General features: G+C 46.2%; 1 long non-coding RNA gene across 1 annotated transcript; it reads left to right on the top strand.

Moving 5' to 3' along the window:
* Window positions 1-18: 18 nt before the first annotated feature.
* On the top strand, window positions 19-13,464 carry LOC113886555. The gene is made up of 4 exons (XR_003509468.1): window positions 19-123; window positions 695-844; window positions 11,084-11,230; window positions 13,337-13,464. It is a non-coding gene; the product is annotated as an uncharacterized LOC113886555 (long non-coding RNA).
* The last annotated feature ends 6,436 nt before the right edge of the window (window positions 13,465-19,900 follow it).

Raw genomic sequence — 19,900 nt, forward strand, 5'->3', positions numbered from 1 at the left:
GCGGGGCATAACCGGATGGGCGTGGTTTTGGTCGGTGGGCGTGGTCGGCGGGCGGAGTAGGAGTCGGAGGGTGACTGGGAGACCAACCTTTGGCGCAACTGCTCGGGCCCAGCCAGTTACCAGGTCTGCCCCTCTGTCAGGTCCCCTAAACTCTCAGCCCCTCTGTGTCCTTATGTCTAACATGTGGATGGTAATAGAGTCCACCTCCCAGCGTTATATAAGGATGAGACCTTGAGAAGAAACAGAGGATAGGGAAACCGAGGCAAGGAAGCAGAGAGAGAGACAAATGGAAGAGGAAGTCGATAGAAAGATATGAAAGGATGCAGTGTTCAGTGGGAAAAAACTTGGGGAGGGCAACTGTCCCCAAGCCAGACTCTTGCACCCACCTGCCGGTGGGCATCTCAAGGATCCAGTGAGGCATCGTGTTGGTGGAATGATGGAGTGACCAGGGGAGAGAGGCATAAGGAAGCAGAACCTCTGAAAAGGAGTGTGTTTGGGGAGCAGAGTGAAACAAAGGTCCTGGGAAGGTCTAGGAACCCTGGGACAAGGGAGGGAGCCTGGGGAGGGAAAAGGCAGTGAACCTAGGAAAGGAGAAGGGCAGAGGAGGGACAACCCAGCACGTCCAGAAGAAGCCAAGAGGTCAAGAGGGCCCCCTCCTCCCTTGAGCCCAGCAGACTTGGCTCTCTGTCTCTAGGGCCAGCATCGCCTCCAGGTCCCCCAGTGTCTGTGCGGAGAGGGTCTGTCAGCAGCTCAAATGCCTTTCACACTGATGGAAACCTGGCCCCTTAGCTGGACAGAGTCCAGTGTCCAGGAGTGACTGGGCTGGCAAGGGGCTCCTCCAAAGGTAAGGTCTCAGGGGACTCAAGGTTGGGGACAGACCCGCAGCCACACCCTATGGAGCCTGGACGAGAGTTCTGAGAGTGATTATGAAATGTCTGGTTGGGATGCCCTTGGGAGCAGATTCAAGGGGAAGGGATGCCAGAGTCAGTAGGTGTTGCTCAGATGGTAAGCCGTGTCCGACTCTTTTCAACCCCGTGGACTACAGCCTGCCTGTCCATGGAATTCTCCAGGCAAGAATACTGGAGTGGGTTGCCATCTCTTCTCCAGGGGATCTTCCCAACCCAGGGATTGAACCCAGGTCTCCTGCATTGCGGACAGGTTCTTTACCCTCTGAGCCACCAGGGACACACCCCTTAAAGTCAGTAGATTTAAAAAAAAAAAAACCGGATCAAAATTAGTCACTTAGTCGTGTATGGCTCTTTATGAACCCATGGACTGTAGCCCACCAACTTCCACTGTCTGTGGAATTCTCCAGGCAAGAGTACTGGAGTGGATCGCCATTTCCTGGGTTCAAATCCTGGCCCAGCCCCCATCACTGCCTGTGGGAACTCACATTATCTGGGAGCCTCAGTTCCCCCATCTATAAACTAGGGTGCCTTACCTGACACAGAGCCGCTGCTCAGCAGAGACTTGTCCCTTTTCTCATCCAACTACTTGTGCAGGGCACTCAGAGGGACGATCAGACAGTGCTGGCCGCTTGGGGCAGAATAGAAATATTAACTAGAGATTCTTCTGACTTCCCTGGGAAGATGGGGACAACATTGTGAATATGGACTTGGCAGTGTTGGGGGTGGGGAGCATCTTGTCATGAAAAGGGAGAAAGTAGGGGGCTTGAATACCAGAATACAGAGTCTGGAACTTTGCCCCACTTAAGCCTGAACTGTGTTTGTGGGATGATGGAGTGTGGCAGGCTGGGCTGGAGTGATGCTTTGGGGTAGAGATCACAGTTGGAGAGGAGGGTTTAACAACACAGGGGGTCGGCGGTGTTGTTTAGTTAGTGGCACATTCTCTTAGCACCTGCCAAACATCAGTCCTGTGCCATGCATGGGGCCTCACCTAGAGAGGAAACCAGAGCAGAAAGGGCAGGGCCCCTGAGCTGGGGCAGGGGTGGGGGGCATCTGAAAGTCCCAGTGCACAGAAGAACAGCGAGGAGATACAACAGGATGGACAGGGGACACCAGGAAGAGTTACAAAAGAAGAGCCAGATAAAGGGTTGGCCTCCCAGATTCTGTAACTCTGCTTCTCCAGCTGAGCTTGGCACACAGAGGCTAGCAGCCTAGGAAGGGAACAGCCTGACCTCACAGTGTGACCCTCCATTTCATCCATTACAAACTGGGGATAATACCAGCTCCTCATTACTGGCCTATGAGGGGGACCAGTGTTGTTCCCATCTTACAGATGAGGAAACTGAGGCTCTGAAGGCTCACGCAGTAGGAAGTAGCAGGGCCTGAGTGTTGCTGGCTGCCTTCGTCACCTGCCAGGACGAGTGCAAGCAGCCCTGCAAGCTTGGCCAAGACCCAGGGAAGTCCCAGGGCAGGCAGGCCTGGGGTTCAAGGGCACACCAGGAGGCCATTTGCTCCCGAGGAGACACAGTAGGATCAGGAGCATCTTTAGGCAGATGCCTGTTTGAATCCCATTTCTGTGGGAACTTGAACCTGTCACTTCACTCCTTTTCCTCATCTGTAAAATGAAGACTCTAAAAGTAACTATATTAAGTGTTTGCCTTTGGGGTTAGTGAAGTATTTGGTCTCATACACTGGGAAGGAAAATGGAAAACCTTGAAAAGCAAGCTATAAATAACACATGTGGCATGGTTGCAAGATAAAGAAGGGTGATTGGACTTCCCTGGTGGTCAAGGGGTTAAAATTCCGTGTTTCAACTTCAGGAGCCACAGGTTCCATCCTCCAGGTAACTAAGATCCTCCATGCCACCAGTGTGACCCCGCCCCCCAAAAGGGAGTGATTGAAAAGGCTCAGTGAAGGAAGTGATTTATTACCCAGAGATCTTCAGGAGATGACATGGGAGATGAAAACAGCCCATTTAGGTGGAAAATAAAACTCTCAGAAGCAGTGCTTCTGACAAGGTAGAACGTTCAAGTCTTGGTGAAGACAGGAAGCTGGTCTTCATGATCAGTGTTAGGACAATGTTTGCGGTCTTACAGTATGTTAAGGCAACGAAATGATTTTCTTTTCTCCAGGAAATCAATGCTTCTTTATTCCAACTGTAATTTTTTGGTTACTATTATCTAAGGAACTGTTCCTCTCCTCTCATGAAGAGAAACACTTTTCAGTCCCTAAGTTGATAAGAAGCAGTAAAAATCTTTTGATTTTGTGTGTTCAAGTAACATTCTGACCCTAGAGCATCAAGAGTTGGGGTAACAGTTCAGGATTTCAGGCACTGCTGGTGGGAAATAATTGGCACAGCTGTCATGAAGGAAGAATTGGAAATAACTGTTAAACAATTTGCCCAGTCACTCCACTTCTAGAAATATATTCTACACAAGTGCTTATACAGGTATGCGAAGATTTATAACAACGCTATGTAATCCTTAGAGCTTGGATTATCAAGCCAGATTGCCTGTATCCTAACTCTGCTGCTTATGAGCTGTGTGACTTTGGGCAAGTTAATTACTCTCCTTGTTCCTCGGTTTTCTCACCTGTCAAATGAGTGGAATAGTAGTTTCAAGTTCATAGGTGTGGGAGGCTGAATAATGCCCACTCAAAGATATCCACGTCCTGATCCCTGGAACCTATGAATATGTTCCCTTATACAATCAAAGGGACTTTACTGTTTTGATTAAGTTAAGGGCCTTGCGATGGCGAGAGTATACTGGATTATCTGGGCCAGCCTGATGCAGTTACAAGGGTTCTTGTAAGAGGGAGGCAGGAGGATCACAGTGAGTAGTTGGATCAAGAAGGTGAAGTGATGGGAGGAAGAGGTCATGAGCCAAGGAAGGCAGGTGGCCTCTAGAAGCTGAAAAAGACAAGGAAACAGATTCTCTTGTGCAGCTTTCAGAAGGACACAGCCCTACCCACACCTTCATTTTAGATTTCTGACATCCAGACTGTAAGATAATAAATATGTGTTGTTTTAAGCCACGAAGATTGTGGCAATTCGTTACAGCAGCCATGGGAGCTAATACACTAGGCATGTTGTGAGGATTCCTGAGTTAATATGTGTAACTACTGCAGCTCAATAAAAGATAGCTCTTCTGTGCAGCAATCACAGGGCTGTTTGTAGTCATGGAAAACTGGAATAATCCAAATTCCATCAGGAATAGTGTGATTCACAACTCCATCCATACTATAGAAGCAGAACAATAGTTGCTAAGAAAGAGGCTGCTCTACAGGTACTGACATGGAGAAATGATGATTGTGGTAGAGATATTACAACTGTTTTCTGAGTGCTCACTGCCCCACAGGCACTGAACTAGGAGCTCTCCCTGCAGGATCTCGTCTGATCTTTGTAACAATGTATGGGATCTGTGCCAGTCAGAGGGGAAAAAAAAAGTGACTTTAATAGGGAAAGTCTAATATAAAGAATCATTAACTGTTTATATTAGCCTTAAAGTCTAATATAAGAATTATTTGGGCTTCCCTGGTAGCTCAGCTGGTTAAGAATCTGCTTGCAATGCAGGAGACCCCAGTTCAACTCTTAGGTTGGGAAGATCTGCTGGAGAAGGGATAGGCTACCCACTCCAATATTTTGGGGCTTCCCTGGTGGCTCAGCTGGTAAAGAATCTGCCTGCAATTTGATCTTTATAACAGTGTAGGGGATCTGTGCCAGAGAAAAACCACAAAGTGATTTGAACAGGAAAAGTCTAATATAAAGAATTATTAACTGTTTATATTATACATATTAAAGTCTAATATAAGAATTACTTATACTTTATAAATATATTTATTTTAAATAAATATATTATATTTATATTTTTATAAATGTATATTATTTATACCCTGTGACACCATGGACTATACAATCCATGGAATTCTCCAGGCCAGAATACTGGAGTAGACTGTCCCTTCTCCAGGGGATCTTCCCAACCCAGGGATCGAACCCAGGTCTCACACATTGCAGGCTGATTCTTTACCACCTGAGCCACAAGGGAAGCCCGTGTAAGACTTATATTAAAGTCTAATATAAAAATTATTTACAGGGGGTTGGGATAACCAGGAACTGACTAGTAAGAAGTAAAGAGAACTCTAAAGGGCACAGGAATAGCAAATATAAGTAGCAGCTCCCATCCCCAGGGCTGGGCTGAGATCCAGACCTGTTGGAGAGGAAATGGCTGGGGCTCATTGGATGGTAGAGAAGTTACTCAAATGCTGTGCACGCCCCGTGAAACTTGCTGGAAAACCACCCCCTACGATGCTGGGAAAAACTGTTCATGAAGAGTCTCCCTAGAGGCGTTCCACTCCTCCCAGGTTGCGGGCTAAGGGCTGCTGGCCACCTGCACTGCAGAGACCCAGTGCTGTAAAAGCCGCCTCAGGAAGCTGAGCTGGGGAGGCTGGGCCCCCTGCGGAAGTCCGCCGAGATGCTCATCAAAACCCGGAAGTAAAACCTTTTCCTCAAGCAGTGTCTGTTAGCGCCCTCTACTGGCAAAATTTAACACTCTGCCATCTGGCAAAGGAAAAAAAAAAGGTAAAGGGCCTGGATTCACACTCACAGAGAAGGCAAACATGATAAATTTGGAGCTGAGAGTCAATAAATTAATAACTGGAACGGAATCACTAGTTTGACTTTTACAAGTAAGGAAACTGAGGCTCCAGCGAAGGGAAACGGCACAACCAGTGCTAGGATTTGCTTTGCTCTTGTTCAGTGGCGAAGTCGTGTCTGACTCTTTGCGACCCCAAGGACTGTATCCCACCAGGCTTCTCTGTTCTCCACTATCTCCCAGAGATTGCTCAAATTCATATCCATTGAGTGGGTGATGCTGCCTAACCATCTCATTCTCTGCCACCCCCTTTTCTTTTTGCCTTCAAACTTTCCCAGTATTAGGGTCTTTTCCAATGAGTTGGCTCTTTGCATCAGGTGGCCAAAGTATTGGAGCTTCAACATCACCTACAGTCCTTGCAATGAATATTGCTTTGTTCTACAAGGTGATTAAAAAGCAGGTTGCAAAATTATCCACGTTATATCATTGTGGTGATAACTCCACTAACCTTAAACGTGCACAGACATACTCTCCAGCATGAAGGAATGTATACTGAATGTCAGTGGTTTCCTCTAGGATGCAAGGATTACAGGGAGTCCTCCTATATATTCCTAGGTTGACGGTAGAAAATTGATGTCTTTAGAAGAACTAAAGAGCCTCTTGATGAAAGTGAAAGAGGAGAGTGAAAAAGTTGGCTTAAACCTCAACATTCAGAAAACTAAGATCATGGCATCCAGTCCCATCACTTCATGGCAGATAGATGGGGAAACAGTGGGAAAAGTGGCTGACTTTATTTTTCTGGGCTCCAGAATCACTGTAGATGGCGATTGCAGCAATGAAATTAAAAGACGCTTACACCGTGGAAGGAAAGTTATGACCAACCTAGACAGTATATTCAAAAGCAGAGACATTACTTTGCCAACAAAGGTCCATCTAGTCAAGGCTATGGTTTTTCCAGTGGTCATGTATGGATGTGAGAGTTGGACTATAAAGAAAGCTGAGTGCTGAAGAATTGATGCTTTTGAACTGTAGTGTTGGAGAAGACTCTTGAGAGTCCCTTGGACTGCAAGGAGATCCAACCAGTCCATCCTAAAGGAGATCAGTCCTGGGTGTTCATTGGAAGGACTGATGTTGAGGCTGAAACTCCAATACTTTGGCCACCTGATGCAAAGAGCTAACTCATTGGAAAAGACCCTGATGCTGGGAAAGATTGAGGGCAGGAGGAGAAGGGGACGACAGAGAATGAGATGGTTGGATGACATCATCAACTTGATGGACATGGGTTTGGGTGGACTCCAGGAGTTGGTGATAGACAGGGAGGCCTGGCATGCTGCGGTTCATGGGGTTGCAGAGTCGGACGCTACTGAGTGACTGAACTGAACTGAATTTATCAAAAAATAGTGAAATATTGGCAAATTTATAAGTGCAACATAATATTTATTTCTGAGATGTGATGTTTGAAGTTTTCACAATGTGTGAATTCCTTTTGTAAACCGGAAATTATGTATATATGTATATATACATTTATACTTACATATATGTGTATGTATACATATGTGTATACATATAATTTCATTGTATATGTGTAATTATATATTTTTCATTATAAAAACATATATAATGTGAAAGTGAAAGTCGCTCAGTTGTATCTGACTCTCTGCGACCCCATGGACTATACAGTCCATGGAATTCTCCATGCCAGAATACTGGAGTGGGTAGCCTTTCCCGTCTCCAGGGGATCTTCCCCACCCAGGGATGGAACCCAGGTCTACCACATTGCAGGTGGATTCTTTACCAGCTGATGTAAAAGAACATATTATGCATACATGTAGGTTTTGGAAAGTCTCCCCTCCAACTGTCTCTCTCTTTTCTTTTTTTTTAATTTTATTATTTTTTTTGTTTGTTTTTAATTTTAAAAATGTATTTATTTATTTAGTTTTGGTTGCATGGGGCCTTCATTCCTGTGCGTGAGCTTTCTCTAGTTGCAGCTAGCGGGGGCTACCCTTTGTCGTGGTGTGTGGACTTCTCATTGAACTGGTTTCTCCTGTAGTGGAGCACAGGCTCTAGAGCGCGGCTTCAGTAGCTGTGCTGCATGGGCTTAATTGCTCCACAGACATGTAGGATTTTCCCAGATCAGGGACCGAACCCATGTCCCCTGCATTGGCAGGCAGATTGCTATCTGCTGCACCACCAGGGAAATCTAACTGTCTTTTGCCAGCAGTAGTATCTTCCCCTACAATACAATAGAAACTTTAACTAACAGAGATCCAAAGACTTCAGAGGAAACTATTTCTCATTTAGCTCACTGCAAGATCCCAAGAGCTACTTGCTAATGGTCCATGCTTTGTTTCTTGATGACTTACCACAGGATAAAACCATCAGTTGTGTTTTTTCTACTTATTTTATGAGATTTAAGTCATGAAACAGAAAAAAAAATGCTATTAAATAATGGTGGGTTTTTTGTGGCAGTTACCCAAATGTCATTTTAGAAAGTATTTCAATTGTGCTTTGTATTAAGTCTAAAAATTGATAATTAAAGAAAGCATTTAGGGACTTCACTGGTGGTTCACTGGTTAAGACTCCATGCTTCTACTGCAGGAAGCATAGGTTTGATCCGTGGATGGGGAACTAAAGATCCCACATGCCATGCTGCTGCTGCTTCTAAGTCACTTCAGTTGTGTCCGACTCTGTGCGACCCCATGGACTGCAGCCCACCAGGCTCCCCCATCCCTGGGATTCTCCAGGCAAGAACACTGGAGTGGGTTGCCATTTCCTTCTCCAAAGCATGAAAGTGAAAAGTAAAAGTAAAGTCGCTCAGTCGTGCCCGACTCTTAGCGACCCCATGGACTGCAGCCCACCAGGCTCCTCGGTCCGTGGGATTTTCCAGGCAAGAGTGCTGGAGTGGGTTGCCATTGCCTTCTCCAAACATGCCATGTGGCATAGCCAAAAAAAAAAAAGTTAATTTACTCACTCAAAAGAGAAGAAGAAGAAGAAATATCTCATATCAATAACTTCAATGTCTATCTTAAGACATCAGAAAAAGAGAAAACTAAGCCTACAGCAAGTGGAAGGAAGGAAATAATAAAGATGAAAGTGGGAATTGGGAGTGGGGAGTGGGAAAATTGATTGAAGGGGGTCAAAAGGTACAAATTTCCAGTTATAAAATTAACAAGCTGTGGGGAGATACTGTAGAGCATGGTGACTATAGTTTATAATACTGTATGGCATATTTGAAAGTCGGTAAGAGAATGGATCTTGAAACTTCTTGTCTCAAGACAAAAATGGTTTGCAATCCCAATGAAAAATAAATGCAAGAAGGTAAATTGGTTGTCTGAGCACTCTTTACAAATAGCTGATACCACTTTAAAGACAGAATGTGAAGAGGAACTAAGTGCCTCTTGATGAGGGGGAAAGAGGAGAATGAAAAAGCTTCCTTGAAACTCAACATTAAAGAAACAAAGATCATGGCATTCAGTCCCATCATTTTGTGGCAAATAGAAGGAGTAAAAGTGGAAGCAGTGACAGATGTTATTTTCTTGGGCACCAAAATCACTGGGGACAGTGACTCCAGCAATGAAATTAAAAGACGCCTGCTCCTTGGAAGGGAAGTGACGACAAACCTAAACAACATGTTAAAAAGCAGAGACGTCGCTTTGCGGACAAAAGTCCATATGCTCAAAGCTGTGGTTTTTCCGGTAGTCATGTACAGATGTGAGAGTTGGGCCCTAAAGAAGGCTGAGCAGCAAAGAATTGATGCTTTCAAATTGTGGGGCTGGAAGAGATGCTTGAGAGTCCTTTGGACAGCAAAGGAGATCAAACCAGACAATCCTAAAGGAAATCAACCCTGAATATTCATTAGAAGGACTGATGCTGAAGCTGAAGCTCCAATACTTTGGTCACTTGATGTGGAGAGTCAATTCATTGGAAAAGATCCTGATCCTGGGAAGGATTGAAGGCAGGAGGAGCAGGGAGCAGCAGAGAATGAGATGGATGGTATCACCAACTCAATGGACTTGAATTTGAGCAAATTCCAGGAGACAGTGGAGGACAGAGGAACCTGGTGCGCCAAAGTCCATGGGGTCACAGAGTCAGACACGACTTAGCGACTGAATAACAATGGTAATGGATGATAACTGAACTATTTTGGTGATCATTTTGCTCTCTATCTGTATATAATTGTTATGTTGTACATCTGAAACAAAAAATTAAGTCTATTTCTCAGTAAAATAGAAAAATTTTAAAATTTTAACTTTATTTGAAATTAATGAAATAGAAAATAGAAAAACATAAAATGAATGAAATAGAAAATAGAAAAACAAAAGAGAAAAATTAACGAAACCAAAATCTAGTTCTTTGAAGATATCAGTAAATTTGAAAAACCTTTAGCTGGGTTGACTAAGGAAAAAGAAGATTCAAATTAATAGAATCAAAAGTGGAAAAAGGGACTGTATTAATGACTTTATAGAAATTAAAAAAAGATTATAAAGGAATACTATAAGTAATTTATGTCAATAGACTAGATAACTTAGGTGAAATGGACAAATTTTTAGATGATACAAACTCCCAAAATTGACTCAAGAAGAAATGTGTGCACGCATGCTAAGTTGCTTCAGTTACATCCAACTCTGCGAGCCTATGGACCCACCAGGCTCCTCTGTCCGTGGGATTCTTCAGGCAAGAATACTGGGTTGCTATCCTCCTCCGGGGATCTTCCCGACCCAGAGATTGAACCCAAATCTCTGTCTCTCCTGCACTGGCAGGTGGGTTCTTTACCATTAGTGCCACCTGGGAAACCCCCAAGACAAAATAAACAATGTGAATAGATATATAACAAGTAGAGATTGAATTAATAATCAAAACCAATTCCCTGGCAGTCCAGTGGGTAGGACTCCACACTTTCACTGCTGAGGTCCCAGGTTTGATCCTGATCAGGGAACTAAGATCCCACAAGCTGCCTGCGTGGTGTGGTCAAAAAAAAAAAAAAACAAAAAAAAAACCCTGCACACACAGAAAAATCCAGGCCCAGATGATTTAGATGGTAACTTTCACCAAACATTTAAAAAAGAATATCAATTCTTCACAAATACACAATCTCAACCAGAATTCCATAGGGCTTCTTTGCAGAAATTAACAAGCTGATTTTAAAATTCACATGTGATTGCAAGGGATTCAAAGTAGCCAAAACAATCCTGAAAAAGAACAAAGTTGGAGGATTCACTCTTCCTGATTTCAGAACTTACTCCAAGGCAATAGTAAGCAAGAAAGTGTGGTGTCATAAGGATAAACATACAGAGAAATGGAATAGAATTAAGAGTTCTGAAAAACCTTGAATGTGGTGGTAGTTACACAGGTAATTTGTCAGAGCTCATCAACCTACATCCTTAAAAGACATGAATTTTATTGTATGTAAACATAGAGTTGAGTTAAAAAAAAAAATGCCTCCTGGTTCAAAGAAGAAACCAAAATACAATACAATGTTCAGCATTTCACCCAGCCAGAGGGGTTTTACATTTACCCACAATAGACTGTGGTGTTTGACAAAGTGCCATTGTAGCTGCTTTTGGCTTATCTGATGCTGTTTGTTTGTAGATAAAATTGTTTCCCAACTGCTTCCTGTGGGAGTCTTGGAAGGAGTCCTTGGTTTGAGGTGGGGAAGATGGAACCAGGAAGTGAGATCGGGCAATCACGGAAGGCCCCTCAGTCAGGTGATGGAGCTCGACTCTGGGAGAAAACGAGGTGGGTGGCAGGATCAGATTTGCACATTAGAAGCGTCTATCAGGCCACAGCCTGGGAAAGGACTGGAAGGGGTAAAATTATCATGTAGAGAACTCTCAGGAAGGGTTGTAGATGTGCAGTACAGGGAGCTGGTGGCTGGACCAGGGCAGAGGCAGTGGGCAGTGGGAGGCATGGGTGATGCTGAAGCTGGGCAGGAGGTGGAGAGTCAGGAGGAAGAAGAGAATCTGGGGTGGGGAGCAGGAGAGGGGAGAGTCACACAGAAGGAGAGAGGCCCAAGGACCGCATGGGGCAGAGAGGTAGGGTACTTTGTGAGCAGGGTAATGGTATTGTAGCCACATGTTCTGGGAAACAAACTCACTCAGAAGGACAATGCAGATAGTGGAGTGCAGTTTATTACACCGACGGGCCCAAGGCAGAGTCTCCTCTTAGCCAAGGAGCCCGACCAGTTTTTGTGAAAACCTTATGTACCCAAAGTGTACATGCCCAAACCCACTTCCCCAAATTCCCTGAAACTAGTCTGAACAAAGGAAAAGATACAATCAAAGTTAAACCCGTGATTCATATGCCTTAAGCCTAGGTAGTTAACAGTGGACAGTTATCAACAGGCCTGTGGTCATACCCCAATAAGCATAATAAAATTATGATTCTATTGGGTTACACAGATGTACGAGCCCTGGGGCTCTTCCATCCGGGGGGGTCTGGTTTTCCAGTTGGTATTGTTAGGTACGCAGAATAGGGACAAGGAGTCCAAAATGGCGGTGGCTAAAAGACAAGGAAGGGAAAAACCCTTGAAAATAGAACAAAAGAAGGTCCGAGGACCGGAGTGAGGACCTCAGGTAAAACAAACAACACTCCTGGCTGGCCCAATTTACATAGGACAGGCCCAGGGAGAGATAAACATATAAAAAGAGGAGACAAACTCGTTGCCCTGGGGCGTTCTTCTCTTCACGTCTTAGGATCTACGTGCCCTCACACCTCAGAGATGGATTTTCCTGCTATCTTCTAAATAAAATAGAGCTGTAACACTGATATGTCTAAGAGCTATAACATGGTCCTTTCGAGACCTGAGAGCTGTGACACGATGAGGGGGCTTTAATGTCCGTCACTCCGAATCTTTGTTGTGACCAAAGAACCAAGGAACATACATTCGCGTGACAGTACATCATTTCCATAGATACTGGGCATATAGCTCAAAGTCCACAGTCCGGCCCAAGAAGGAGTCCTGCTTTCAAGATGGAGCCTGTTCTGCCTGTCTCCTCCTTCAATGGCAGACAGCTCTGAGGACTGAAATTGGGGCAATGTAGGATGCCAAGAGCTTCATCCTTGGGAGATTCCCATCTGGAGATTCCTCAAATGGCCCAGAGGAACCAGAAGCAACTTGTGAGGACTCAGGGTCCAAGAAGGCAGAATGTGGGACAGAGGCAGTTTCTGAAAAGCAACAACTGAATCCAGACAACATCTTCAGATGCTGAGAAGTGAGGGCTACTGAAAGTGCCATACCAGCTCAACTGGCTGTGAAAGCAGACAGTGAAATAAAGATATTTCAAACAAAGGCTCTAAGTATTTACCACTCAGAAATCCTTGCTGAGAGAACTCCAGAACCTTAGGAAGAAGGACCTTGGGACTTGGTGGTTTAGTGGCTAAGACTCCATGCTCCCAAGGCAGGGGTCCTGGGTTCAATCCCTGGTCAGGGAACTAGATCCCACAAGCCACAACTCAGAGTTTGCATGCCACAACTAGGGCAGACCTCATGTAGCCAAATAAATATTTTTTAAAAAAGGACCTTGAGTCCAGAAGGAAGAAATAGGATCCAAGAAAGCAATGGGGAGCTGAGCAGCTGGGGCACAAGTAGGCCATTGTGAAAAATCAGTGTCCTGGGTACAAATGTATGAAGTGAAGTGAAAGTCGCTCAGTTGTGTCCAACTCTTTGCAACCCTCTGGACTCTACAGTCCATGGAATTCTCCAGGCCAGAATACTGGAGTGGGTAGCTATTCCCATTCTCTAGGGGATCTTCCCAACATAGGGATCAAACCCAGGTCTCCCGAATTGCAGGCAGATTCTTTTTTTTTTTGGTCTTTTTTAAATAATTTTTTTTGTTGTTGCAGGTGGATTCTTTACCAGCTGAGCCACAAGGGTAGCCTACTCCAGCAGATCCCTTCTCTAGCAAATCTTCCCAACCTGGGAATTGAACTGGTCTCTCCTGCATTGCAGGCAGATTCTTTACCAGCTGACCTACCAGGGAAGCCCTTGTATGCTGCTGCTGCTGCTGCTAAGTCGCTTTAGTCGTGACTGACTCTGTGCGACCCCATAGACAGCAGCCCACCAGGCTCCGCCATCCCTGGGATTCTCCAGGCAAGAGTACTGGAGTGGGATGCCATTGCCTTCTCCAAGCCCTTGTATGAATGACACCAAAAGATTAGAAATAAGTGCAAGTCGTGAAAAGTGAAAGTGTTAGTCGCTCAGTCATGCCCATGTCTTTGTGACCCCATGGATTGTAGCCCACCTAGCCCCTCTGTCCATGGAATTCTCCAGGCAAGAATCCCGGAATGGGTTGCCATTCTCTTCTCCAGGGGATCTTCCCAACCCAGGGATCGAACCCGGGTCTCCTGAATTGCAGGCAGATTCTTTACCATCTGAGCCACCAGGGAAGCTTTGGAAGGAGAGGAAAAAAGAAATCAAGAGAAAGTGAAAGTTGGGGAGGCCCAAGAAAAGATCTGGAGTGGGGATTGGGGTGGGGCGGTCCCCACAGCTCAGGGGTGACATAGAGTAGGTTGGGAACCATGATCACCTGGAATTGAGGGTGTAACTCCACGGACGGACACTTTCAGCCTCCTGTCTTGGCTCTCCCTTGGCCTGACGTTCCCCCTGTCCTTGCATGAGTGAGTCCCAACATTTTGTCAAGATTGAATTCAGATGCCTGCTTCTCCAGGAAGCCTACCCTCCTCCCAGCCCTGAGGCTTCTGGCCTGACCCTAAGGGCCTGTGCACCCAGCGTTAGTGAGCATGTCAGGGCTGATGGTGTTAGGGCCCATGCCTACTGTGTCACCAGGCCCAGGCCCAGCTGGCTGGCGAATGTGCTGAGAATGTAAGTTGGGTGTGTGCCAGGCTGCCTGGGTTCAAACCTCAGTGCAGTGACTACTGATGGTGTGTGGATGACTGTTATGAGCGGGTGAGTGCAGGCAGGATGGGACAGCCTAGTGAGGCAAAGGGATGAAGGGATTGCACTGTCTCCAGGTGGCCTGGCTCCACATGGGCAGAAATGAGTGCAGCTTGAGCCACCTGTTTGACTGTCAGTTGCTTGAGCCAGGGAATGCCTGGTTCCCAGTAACACCATTTCAGCACTGGCCTGGGAACCTGTCAGCTTCTGCCACCACCCTCGCCCTCCCCTAGCATCACTTCTCTGGGGAAAGTGGCCCAGGTCAGATGAGGGTGAGACACCCCCATCCCCCTCTGCTCTACATGCTCGCATCTTCCTTCCCAGGTTTGTTGGCCGCCTACCCCCCTGCACCCCTACTGCCATTGTTCCAGGTTCCAGGTAGAGCCCTTTTGACTCCACCTTCCCTGGTGGCTCAGACGGTAAAGAATCTGCCTGCAACACAGGAGACTGGTGTTCAATCCCTGGGTTGGGAAGATCCCCGGAAAAAGGAAAAGACAACCCACTCCAGTATTCTTGCCTGGAAAATCCCATGGACAGAGGAGCCTGGCAAGCTACAGTCCACAGGGTCACAAAGAGTTGGACATGACTGAGCGACTAATGATGCCCTTTCGAAAGGGGCACTTGGGCTGCCAGGAGGCCTGGTGTGGTTTCTTTCCCTGGTGGGAAGAGGAGGGGACGACCACACTGTTTGCTGGGTATTGGCAGTGTCCGTATGACAGGTTTGTGATGCTGAATCCCAGTGGTGCCTTCAGAGTTCCAATCCCTGGTCACAGGCGCCAAGGTGGGCTAGGGGGGAGGGTGGCTTCCAGGGAAGAATTTTAGGCTGAGGAACTAAGGCCAGGCAGCTGGTCTGGCCAGGGCAAGTCATCCCAGGTCATCTCATGGAGTTTGGGGTTTTAAATGCCATCTGCATCCCTCACCACAGTGGGGACCCTCCCCTTTGCCCAGCCCAGATGTCTAACAGACTCAAACAGCTCTCCATGTCCCCAGCTAGCTCAGCAACTCCACCCTTCCAGACCAGAAGCCAAGGTAACCCCAACGCTTCCGCTCCCATCCCCGAAGGCCACCAGCATGGGGACTGGGCCTCCAGTCACCTGGCACCACCACCTCCGCTGCCCCTCCCCCAGCCACAGGCCACCAGCCTCTGTTGCTGGGTCCTAAGGCAACTGATGTCCCCTGCAAGCCCCTGTTCTCCAGCCCCTAGAGAGATCTTTAGAGAAGGTAAGGCAGGTTACCTGGCTCCACTGCTCGAGACCCTCCAACAGTTCCCACTTCACTTAGCATCCTGCCTTAGGCCTGCAAGTCTAGGACCACCCGTTCTGTTTCCACTCTGCCCACTCTCAGGCTTGGCAGGACTGCCGTCCAAAGCTGAGTGCTCTTGGCTCAACCAAATCTGATCCATGATTCCATTTGTTCCAGATTGTTCCCAACTGTTGTGTTGAGTTCAGTAATGAATCTCTTTCCCTGGATGTTGAATTAGTTGTTGATGTTGTAACGTAAGAGTGTGTCAATTTGATGTGTTTCTTGGTTAAAAAAAAAGTCACTATATCTCGCTGTACTATTTTTGCAATTTTTCTATAAGTCTAAAAGCAGTATAAAAAAGGTTATGAAGATACAAAAGAAAGGGGGTTTGCTGGCGGCCCCATGGTTAGGACCCCACGCTGTCAATGCCAGGAGCCTGGGTTCAAGCCCCGATGGGGGAACTGAGATCCCACAAGCTGCATGGTGCAGCCAAAAAATAGTCACTGTCAAAAACTTCCTTAATTTTGTAAGAGCTGCTCTGGCAAGTGTGCAACAACACCAGGGGCTGTGACCAGGGCTCTCACATGCACACGTGTACATGCACATCTGTTCAGGACGATATGGTCCTCCTGTTTTAGTGGAGTGAGCCAGAGCATGGTCGTGGGTCGGTGCCCAGGTAGGGCTTGGATGGGAACCAAGACACAGGCTCCAGGAGGTTGGGGATCATGCACGATGGGGGCTCCAGGCAAGACGGCCCAGATGAGGGCTGAGGGAGGGGGCTGAACCTCGAAGGAGTGGGATTCACCCTGGAGATTGGTGAGGACAGAGAGTATTCTAGAAAGGGGGAAAGGCATGAGGGAAGGCCAGAGACAGGACAGGAGAAGATGTGTGTGGGTGTGAGTGGCTCCTGTAGGGGGAAGGAAAGACTGCCGGTCAAGTGGGGTGTGGGTATCAGAGGTTGGGTGGAGGCCGGTGAGGAGGGCACAGCTGGAATCGGCAAGGGAACCCTAACAGGGAATCTGTGAAAACAGGATCAAGGAGCAGAGATGGGTCTGGAACACACCCCGTCAGCCCAACCTTGGGGAAGTGACAAGGAGGGCTCTACTTCAAGTCTTGAGCTGCTCAAGACAGTCCACTCTTTCTCTTTGCATCCCCAGCATCTGGTCAGTGTTTGGCACACAGTAAGTGAACGAGAAATGCTAGTTCATGTGTGTGCACTTTATTTTACAGTTTATCAATGTACAATAAAGTGCAAGTAACTGAAGTACGTAATTGGATAACTTCTGACATAAATGTACATCCTTGAAACCCACGATCCAGGCCATGAACATCTTCATTACTCCCAGGGTTTCCCTGTGCTCCTTTGTAACTCCTAGTCAGCTGTTTTATTTTTTTAATCATTTCTCTTATGCTTTTCGGTTGCACTGGATGTTTGTTGCTATGTGAGGGCTTTGTCCAGCTGCATAAGTGGAGGCCACTCTTCATTGTGGTGCAGGCTTCTCACCGTGGGGGCTTCTCTCCTTACGGGGCACAGGCTCTGGGCTCACGGGCTTTAGTAGTCGCAGCCCCTGGGCTCAGTAGTTGTGGCACATGGGCTTCATTGCTCAGAGGCATGTGGGATCTTCCCGAACCAGAGATTGAAACTGTGCCCCCTGCATTGGCAGGCAGATTCTTACCCACTGTACCACCAGGGAATTCCTTGGCTGTTATTTTAGATTAGTTTTTATTTTTGAAAAATTTTGTATACATGGAACCGGACTGTATGTACTTTTTTTTTTGACAGTGTCACTGACTTTGCAGGATCTCAGTTTCCCAACCAGCGATTGAAACTGCACCCTTGGCAGTGAAAGGTCATAACCAGTGGACTGCCAGGGAATTCCCTGTATGTATTTTTTTAAAACTGGCTTCTTCTTCACAATGTAATTATTTTGAAATTTCTCCATGTTACTGTACACATTAGTGATTTGTTGAAGATTTAAAACTTCTACTCTGAAAACACAGGCTTCCCTCGTAGCTCAGTTCGTAAAGAATCTGCCTGCAATGCAGGAGACCTGGGTTCAATTCCTGGGTCAGGAAGATCCCCTGGAGAAGGAAATGGCAACCCACTTCAGTGTTCTTGCCTGGAAAATTCCACGGACAGAGGAGCACGGCCGGCTCCAGTGCATGGAGTTCCAAGAGTTGGACACAACTTAGCAACTAAACCACCACCACTCTGAAAAGACAGTTACAAAAAAATGAAAAGTCAAGGCACATACTGAAAGAAAATATATTGAAAATATACATTGACAAAGAACTTAAACCTGATAAATGTAAAAGCTCTTACAATTCAGCAATAAAAAGATAAACATCCCAATAACACTGGCCAAAAACCCTGAATAGACACTGCTGCTGCTGCTAAGTTGCTTCAGTCGTGTCCAACTCTGTGCAACCCCATAGACGGCAGGCCACCAGGCTCCCCCATCCCTGGGATTCTCCAGGCAAGAACACTGAAGTGGGTTGCCATTTCCTTCTCCAATGCATGAAAGTGAAAAGTGAAAGTGAAGTCGCTCAGTCGTGTCTGACTCCTAGCGACCCCATGGACTGCAGCCCACCAGGCTCCTCCGTCCATGGGATTTTCCAGGCAAGAGTGCTGGAGTGGGGTGCCATTGCCTTCTCCATGAATAGACACTACACCTAAGAAAATATATAAATGGCAAGTAAGCACACGAAAAGATTCTAAACATCATTAGTCATGCTGTCGTTCAGTGCTAACTCATGTCCAACTCTTTGCTACACCATGCACTACAGCACACCAGGCTCCTGTGTCCTCCACTATCTCCCAGAATTTGTTCAAATTCATGTGCATTGAGTCGGTGATGCTATCCAACCATCTCATCCTCTGTCGTCCCCTTCTCCTCCTGCTTCAATCTTTCCCAGCATTAGAGTCTTTTCCGATGAGCCAGTTCTTTGCATCAGGTGACCAAAGTATTGGAGTTTCAGCTTCAGCATCAGTCCTTCCAATGAATATTCAGGAGTGATTTCGTTTAGGATTGACTGATTTGATCTCCTTTCAGTCCAAGGGACTTTCAAGAATCTTCTTCAGCACCACAGTTCAAAACCATAAACTCTTTGGTGCTCAGCCTTCTTTATGGTCCAACTCTCACATCTGTACACAGCTACTGGAAAAACCCTAGCTTTGACTATATGTTCTCTGTTGGCAAAATGATGTCTCTGCATTTTAATATGCTGTCTAGGTTTGCCATAGCATCCCTTCCAATGAGCAAGAGTCAGAATGCAAATTAAAATCACAATGAGATATCGCTACGTATTCATGAGAATAGCTAAAATTTAAAGATATGATCAAACCATATGATGGTGAATATCGAGCAACTGGAACTTTCATACACTACTGGTGAGGATCCAAAACGGTACAACCACTTTGGAAAATAGTTTGGAAATCTCTTAAAAACTACTTATATACCTACCATACAACATACCAAGAAAAAGGAAAATTTATATCCACAGAGACTTGTAAGCAGCGTTCATAACACCTTTAGTCATAATTAGAAAAAATGGGAAAAGACTCAAATGATGATATCCATGCAATGGAATACTGTTGCTATTGTTCAGTCGCTCCATCATGTCCAACTCTTTGTGACCCCATGGACTGCTGCATGCCAGGCTTCACTGTCCTTCACCATCTCCTGGAGCTTGCTCAAACTCATGTCCATTGAGTCTGTGATGCTACCCAACCATCTCATCCTCTGTCGTCCCCTTCTCCTCCTGCCTTCAGTCTTTCCCAGCATCAAGGTCTTTTCCAATGAATTGGCTCTTTGCATCAGGTGGCCAAAGTATTGGAGTTTCAACTTCAGCATCAGTCCTTCCAATGAATATTCAGGAGTGATTTCCTTTAGGATTGACTGGTTGGATCTCCTTGCAGTCCAAGGGACTCTTTAAGAGTCTTCTCCAGCACCACAGTTCAAAAGCATCAATTCTTTGGTGCTCAGCCTTTATGGTCCAACTGTCACATCCATACATGACTACTGGGAAAACAATAGCTTTGACTGCCGGGAGCCAGCATGGGAGATCCCACCCATGACAAGGTCATGCGGAAGAGACCTGACAGGCAAGGTGGATCAGGACTCGAGGGACTCCCTGGACCTGCTTGAGCATCTACCCCAAAACCAAAGTCTGTCTGTCTACTGTTTACTATATTATGCCTTTCACCAACTCTTCTGACATTAGCAGGGGGCTGTCCCCGACCACCTTTCTCTGAAAAAAATCAACTTAGG

Source organism: Bos indicus x Bos taurus, chromosome 29 (assembly GCF_003369695.1).
Source record: "Bos indicus x Bos taurus breed Angus x Brahman F1 hybrid chromosome 29, Bos_hybrid_MaternalHap_v2.0, whole genome shotgun sequence".
NCBI lineage: Eukaryota > Metazoa > Chordata > Mammalia > Artiodactyla > Bovidae > Bos > Bos indicus x Bos taurus.